Source organism: Chaetura pelagica, unplaced genomic scaffold, assembly GCF_000747805.2.
Source record: "Chaetura pelagica isolate M959 unplaced genomic scaffold, ChaPel_1.0 scaffold221, whole genome shotgun sequence".
In the NCBI taxonomy this organism is placed as follows: domain Eukaryota; kingdom Metazoa; phylum Chordata; class Aves; order Apodiformes; family Apodidae; genus Chaetura; species Chaetura pelagica.
In genome coordinates, this window is record NW_009952533.1 from 9,598,128 (window position 1) to 9,606,374 (window position 8,247).

Consider the following 8,247-nt stretch of genomic DNA (forward strand, 5'->3'; position numbering starts at 1 on the left):
CTGGTGCTGGTCTCTTCTCACAGGTAATTAGTGACAGAACAAGAGGGAATGGCTTCAAGCCGCAACAGGGGAGGTTTAGACTGGACATTAGGAAAAGTTTTTTTTCACAGAAAGAGTGGTTAGACACTGGAATAGGCTGCCTGGGGAGGTGGTTGAGTCACCATCCCTGGATTGTGTTTAAGGGTCCTTTGGATGTGGTGTTGATGTGGTTTATGGGAGAACTTTGTAGAGTAGGGATGGTGGTTGGACTTGGTGATCCCAAGGGTCTTTTCCAACCTGAATAGTTCTATGATTCTCTAGATCAAGTGCAGCTTTGGCAATCATTTTTGTTATGGATTTTAGCAACAAAACAAACATGCAGAACCCAAAATCACTTCAGGACTCTTAATTACAGAATTTATCCTTAAAGAGCAATCTAACAAACTAGCTTCTTGCCCCAAAATTGCATGTTTACAAGAAAAACAAACAAAACCCAAAAACCATACCCAACCCAAACTACTTGCTTCTATCTGTGAAGTTGCACAATTGCTATATTAGAAATTTCTCCACTGCCTAGGAAAAGCCCTTACAGGTCCAACTTGAAGTCTATTATCACATCAATGTGTGGGATTTAACAGTGTGGGATTTTACAGCTCTTGCTGTATTGTTTTGTATCCCAGCATAGCTAGAGAATTTATGTTTTACAACAACTTTCACAAGTATTACTTTAAAAAGAAAAAATGTTTTAAAAGATTAAGGATTTACTATAAAGAAGTAAAAACTTAATTTTATAATATCATAGGATAGATGAAGCTCTAAAATGAGATAAATATAGATAGAAGATAAATGGTAACATTTTGTGGAGAAAGAAAGGAATAAATCTAAAAAAGATAATCCCAAACTGGTCTCTAACTGGAAGATGGAATAATGGAAACAGACCTCCAGGTGACTGATCACCAAGTGAACTGTGTGTTTACAGTTGTGATACAAAGTTATGTTTTAAAAATTTTCCAAAAAAATGCTATAAAAATAGATTTGTTTATAACTCTCCATGTAAAAGTGATACATTCCCATCCAGCACAAGAGTCAGCTCTATTTTGTGCAGTCTCTCTTTGTAATAATGATTGTAAGAATTTAAAATCCCATGGGACAAGGTACTAGAAGGTAAAGGGGCCCAAGACAGTTAACATTCAAGGACGACTTCTTCCTTTTGGCTGTGAGGACAAATTTTTGGCTCATGGCTTCAACTGTATTACAGTATGTAGGTACTTGAACATGTACATACAGTATTCACAACTTCCTCTGCAAGCTCCACAATTGCATACGGATCCACATAAACTGTATTTATTTGGGACTTTGTATGAAATGAGCTTATGCCAGACTCCAAGTAGCACAGGCATTAGAGGCAAGCGTAGGAGAAAAAAAAACAACAATTACATAGAGAAGCTTCATTTTAAATGGCAGCTGATATTCTTGCTTTTAATGGAAGTTAGAGAATGCAAAAACTTGACAAAGTCTAGCAGTGAATAACAAACCAAATAAATGTTAGATTCACTTGGATTCACTTCCTCTAGCCATAGTAACTAAAAGTTGAATTTGGTCAATGACTCAATATATTTCTTCTTCTGGGCAATGTGTGTCTAAATACTTTGTAGTTACATAATATTTTGATGTGGTTGTAGGTAAATGTAATTATGGTTTAATATCTGATAAAATCTAAGTATACTTGCAATATATTTAGAATAAGAACATCTAACCATTCCTTAAGCAGAGAAAAGTGAAGTGCTAAACCAGTGTAAGGCACAGAACTGAATTTCTTGTACTTGCAAGAAAACCAATGAAAAATATAGTTGGGTTCATTCAGAGGCTAGTTTGTATATTGTTGGTATTTTGGAATCCTGTAGTGAATTCTCTCTTTGGGAATTGCTCTACTCTTCTGTCCAGCACTCAAAGTTTATTACAGTTTTGTGGGAAAAAAAGCTGCTTGGCAGTAGCCCAGTCCATAAGGGTCTGAGAATGATGTGCCAGAAAGACTCAAGCCACTCTAAAATATGGAAAAGCTTATTTTTCATTTTCTTTTTTTTTTTTTTTTTTTTTTTTTTTTTTTTCCAGAGGCCCAGTTCAGGGGAGTTCAGTCAGCTTCATGGATTTTTCCTAGATGCAGCACAAAAGCAAGCAATCTGTTACAGGCACCCAAAGAGTCCCTAATATTAACCCATTCAAACAACAGTACTGCTTTAGGAAAGGTTTTGTTTTGGTTTTTTATTATGGTTATTGAAAAACTTTTTTTCCCCACTAGTAGCTATCTATTTGTAGAAATGTATTTAGTGTGAAGACTATCTTCCATTCACGTTACAGTTTACATGTTGGCAAGAATCAAAGCCTATTTTCATCTTCACAACTCTTCATGTTTCTTCATACCAGCATTCCTCTAAAAGTGAAAACTTTGTCTTTATGATTTTGTTCCATGACTGCCTATTCATACACACATGGTGTTACAAATATTTTAGCTAAATATATCTGTGTATGGTTAAAAGCAAAATCATGTATGTGTGAGGAAAGCAAACTCTATTTACTTTTCTTTTTCTCCTTTCCAGCATTCTTTTCAGTCAGTTAACAGACTACACCTCAGAACATTTGAATTAAAATCACTACAAATTTCCTTTTAATTAACTTGTTTTAAAGTATTGGAACAGGTATTGACTTGGCAGAAATAGCAGCTTTGACAAATCACAGCAGAAATACATGAGTTTTAGCTATAGGAAGTGCTATATAGGAAACTTCTCAAAAATTTCTTTTTCTATTAAAACATGGAGCCCAAATCTCATTTCATTAATATCACAGGATTTTTCCCTTTGACTTCTGAAAAAAAAGATCAGGCTCAGATTATGTTTTTTATCTGGTCATTTTTAAAACTGACTGCAGGCATGGAGGGAGGAAGGGAGGGAGTAGGGAGAAAGATTCTGTTTTTCTGTTGTACCTGACAGACCCCTATTGCTGTATCTAGGATCTAGAAAAAGACAAGGGACTACATTCCTAAGCATCACACCATCTGATTTAAATCTTCCTGGCCTGCATAATTGAATTCAGAGCTTAGGGTCTTTATACAGTGCATGGGGGAAAGTTTTTGCATTTGCTATATCCCCATAAGTCATCATGTTATACAGGGAGCAGATTAATGCAAGCAGTTATTCGCTGAATAACACTCCATCCTAGAGTTCTCTAGTTCCACATCTTACAACTATTTGTTTACTTATTCAGGACTTAATATTTCACTATTTTCTCCAAAAATGACAAGAGTTCCTCTTTCTCACCAATATGCCATAACTGTAAGACTTCAATGCTGTCAGTGAATAATCGGTATGTTCTTTGGAAAGTAAAACTGGAGAGAGAATCCCTCCTATATTCTAAAAAGTCTGCTGCCTGCTGACTAAAGCATGGTCCAAAGGAGGGGCCGAGTCCTTTCAGACAGACCAGGGAACTGAACCTGGACATTATCCACTTTTCTGTCTGCTAGAAGCACTGAGCTAGTCTGAAGGGAAACAGATTTTTCTACTGTGAGGCCAGCTGTTGCTGCAGGGACCTGACCTACTATGAATTTCAGAGCTCACCTACTGGATTGAGAATCCCAGAGAGACACACAGAGAAACGCTTCATTTCTGGACACCTACTGGGCATTAGCCCGAGTTAATTACTAGTCTTCTTAGTCCTATTAAGGCTTAAGTACCTTTGAGCACACCAATGAGCACTGCTGGAGTACTTTATGAACCTCATAATAAAAAAATGTCTGAGCTTCCAAGCAAATTTAGATACCTCCAGGGTTTTGAGCAGATGTGTAAATGTTTTTAGGACTGCAATTTTGACCCATGGCATCTAAATTCCATCTGACAGGTGTTCATGTGCTTTTCTGGGCCTCATCCCAGATTAGAATCAACTGCTCAGAAATAATATCTGCAAAATGCTCATTTTCAGAACTGTTTATAAATGTTAAGTAATTAATATTCATATTGCCCCTGGACAAATATTTCCATTTTACATATATAAAAATATTATGATAAATTGCCATAGGCTACAACTGAGTCAGTATTAGAATGGATAAATTCTTAACTCTCAGACTAAAACTCAGTTCATGCCTCAGAAAAAAGAAAAGAGAAAAATCTTACTTTTCAGAAGCATGGGTTATTATGCTGACATTTTAATTGACTAAGAACTTCCTCTTTTAAAGTGGTTTATATTGTGGGGGTGTTTTTAAAAAAGAATACACAAAACTTGACAGCACTCTTGATTCTGCTAGACTATTAGCAATGCTGATAGGTAAATAACTGACAAGGCATGATCAAAACTTATCTTTAAGAAATGTCAGTTTTTGAGTGGTGTTAGAAGGAATTATTAGAAATGGTATATGTAATACTATGTAAGCTTGATGCACCAAGCAGACAATCTCTCAAATGAAAGAAAAGGCTTCAGAGATTACATTGAAGTGTTTTTGGAATTTAGTTTTATGCTCCTGCTATGTTTTTTAAGATAGAAAATTCTGAAGAAAAAAAAACAAACAACAAAACAATCACAAACACACAAAGAAAAAAACCCCAACCAAACCCAAAAGTAGGATGCATTCTCCCGTCCTTACTGAAGGAATTCTGTATTTTTGAATGCCTGCAAGACTTATTGCCAGCTTGAAAGGATTGTCAGCCACCATCTCTTTCACATCATACAGTTAAAACAGATCCTTCTCTAAGTTCTCTGGCATGGCTTATCAAGTGCTGGAAAATCTTACCATTTGAAACAACTTCTAGGCTAAAGTATCAAAACTGACAAAACACGTCAGAATTACTGAAATGACAAATCGCAAACTTAAACAACCATGCTTCAAATGTTTCTATAACAACAATTTTTCAGAACTCTTCATCTTGATAAAGGTACACTGTTTCACAGCCAGTAATTCAGTATACTGGTTTCAATCCACAGATCTTAGTCGAGCACTGTTTTATATGTTTATATTTACAACAAAAAACAAGACCAAGAGCACAAGTCTTTTGTGATAGAACGCATTTAATTTTTTTTTGTGCAAAGATGTCGCATGCATTGCACATATGATATGCACATAAGGTTTTACCACAGATACCACACCTTGCAACAATATTCATTTTCCTGCAATAAAAGTTTTAATCTGAGATATTCAATAAATTGTATATGGTCATGGCTGTGACTCCTTTAGTAAACTCTCACTTCAATTATGCCTATTAAGGATATTTGCATGATAGGAAAATTTTTCTATAATTCAAGTACCCGATTCCTTCCCTTACAAAAACCTGTATTTTTTTACTTCTTTTCTGAAATCTCCAAATGAGAATATTTGGGGTTTATGTTTATATTGCACTTGAGAATTTTGAAACTCCAGTCTCTTCAATTTTAGGCCAATAGCACATCCTAGTGGTTACTCATATTATTTTATGGTATTTGGTTCACACAATACTTCAGACATGTTACATAGATACTCTTCTGGTATTCTTCAGTGCATCTGCTTTTCCCCTCTCTTTATGGAAAAGCTAAAAAGGAAGTTGACCCACCTGGTGGATGAGGGAAGAGCTATGGATGTTGTCTATCTGGACTTTGGAAAGGCTTTTGACACCATGTCCCACAGCATTCTCCTAGAGAAGCTGGTGGCTCACAGCATAGGCAGGTATACTCTCAGCTGGGTAAAAAACTGGCTGGCTGAGCCCAGAGAGTTGTGAATGGGGTTGGATCCAACTGGTAGCTAGTCACCAGTGGTGTCCCCCAGAGCTCAGTTTTGGGTCCAGTCTTGTTCAATATCTTTATGAATAACCTAGATAAGGGGATGGAGTGCTTCCTAAGTAAGTTTGCAGATGACACTTAACCTGGGAGGAAGTGTTGATTTACTTGAGGGTAGGAAAGCTCTGCAGAGAGACCTGGACAGACTGGATTGATGGGCCAAGGCCAATTGTATGAGGTTTAACAAGGCCAAGTGCTGGGCCCTGCACTTTGGTCATGACCCTATGCAAAGCTACAGGTTTGGAGATGAGTGGCTAGAAAGCTCCATGGTGGAGAAGGACCTGGGGGTATTGGTTGACAGCTGACTTAACATGAGCCAGCAGTGTGCCCAGGTGGCCAAGAAGGCCAGCAGCATCCTAGCCTGCCATCAGGAATAGTGTGGCCAGCTGGAGGAGAGAGGGGATCATCCCGCTGTACTCAGCATTGGTGAGGCCACACCTCAAGCACTGTGTCCAGTTCTGAGCCCCTCACTACAAGGACAGAGTTGCTGGAGTGTGCCCAGGGAAGGGCTACAACCTAGTGAAAGGTCTGGAGAATAAGCCCTATGAGGAGAGGCTGAGGGAACTGGGATTGTTTAATTTGAAGAGGAGGAGGCTGAGGGAAGACCTCATTACTCACTACAACTACCTGAAAGGAGGTTGTAGGGAGGTGGGAGTTGGCCTCTTCTCTCAAGTGAATAATAACAGGATGAGAGGAAATGGCCTGAAGCTGTGCCAGGGGAGGTTTAGGCTGGAAATGAATTAGAAAGAATTTCTTTACTGAAAGAGTGATTAGACAGTGGAACAGACTGCCCAGGCAGGTGGTGGAGTCACCATCCCTGGAAGTGTTCAAAAGAGATAAAGTGCTTAGCAACATGATTTAAGCATTGAACAGGTAACTTACATTATGGGTGGGGGATTTAGGTCATGGTCTTCAAGGTCACTTCCAACAAGGATGATTCTATGATCCTGCAGAAAGAATTAATGGCCATTAGGAGAATAACGTTACTGGGGACAGGGAAGCAAAGTCTATGAAAAGCAGACTTGCAAAGCATCCAGAATAGCAAGCTCAGGAAAGCAAATTGGCAATATGTTCAACATATTTCATCATGGGAAAGGGATGACGAGCAAGGAGAAGTAGAGTAATTGCATAATTTGTTTTTTTTAAACAATAAGACACTGGCGTATTAAGAGGCACAGGAAAAAAAAAAAAGCCAAATTATAAGGGAAAAAACTGTGAAGCAAAGTAAAAACAAGGCAATAGTTTGAACCAGGAAGGGACTGAATAGGAGTAGATAGGATTGCAAGGTCCATCTCAAGGAGTAAAAGGATTGTCAGTGCTAGATACAGAGAAGGTCCTTGATGGATGAACAGTTGATGTTTCTCAACATGGTTTTCACACTGTTATTGTTTGTAACAGCAACTGTAATACACATTTTCCTTAATTTTTTCAAGTGCACAGATAAGGATTGCATACATTCAAGAGTGATGAGCTGCCTGATTAGAGGCATGTATTTCAATACCCTTTAACAAATGATCAAAAGAAACATAGATCACATTATCTCCATTTCATTTTTATGAAAGATGTCTCATAAACACCAGTCCAGGCAGGAAAACATTTAAAAGTCCATTGAGAAAGCACAAATCACTTCTGAAAACTTATTATCCAGTCAGAAGTTTACCCTGATACTCTCCATTATGGCCCAATGTTTGATCACTATTCCTCTGAGTAACTACTTCAGTAAGTAATTCCATTCAGCTGGTTAGAATCCCATTTAACTATGCTCCTGATTCATTTCTGAGCCTAACTGCTTACTACTGGTAGCAGAGGATTTAGTATTTGATCTCACATGTTGCGGGAAATGGTTCTTCTTCCCCACACAAGTCTAAACAAGATAGCTTTTAAGTCCGCAAAGCCCTTCTGCTGATTATACCCAGCTAATGGACGAAAACCAGGCCTGCTACTCAAGGACAAATGAAAGCAAAACAACAGGTGTGATACAAAGCAGGAAGGATGGGCAACGAGTTATGCATTGCCCTGCTAGTTACTGCCCTAACTTGGGGCTCATGGATGCCAATTGGCTCTGGACAGTGACACTGGCTGCACAGGGGGGTCACTGGGGTACAAAAGGCAGCGAGTTAAGCAGGTAAAAAAGGGCGAGACCTGCTCGCACGCCTCCTGCCTGGGACACCCCCCTGCTGCAGAGCCTGTTGCGGGGCCCTGCCTGCCCCGGGGATGCAGCCTGAGCCTTAGGGTGAGCGGGCCGGGATCCTGAACGAGCCCTGGAGCACCGGGTCCTTCCCGCAGCCGTTGGGGCTGCAGAGCCACGAGGATCTGACCCACAAAACCACGGATTTAGAGATCTTGACGTAGTTGGCTGTCCAGTCCGCCTGCTGCTCTGCCCTGGACTGGAGCCTGCCTGGGCTGCTGGGGGGTCACCCCTGTTACCAGGAAGCTGGCCCCTTACGGGCCTGCTACTGAGCCCTGCCAGCGTGT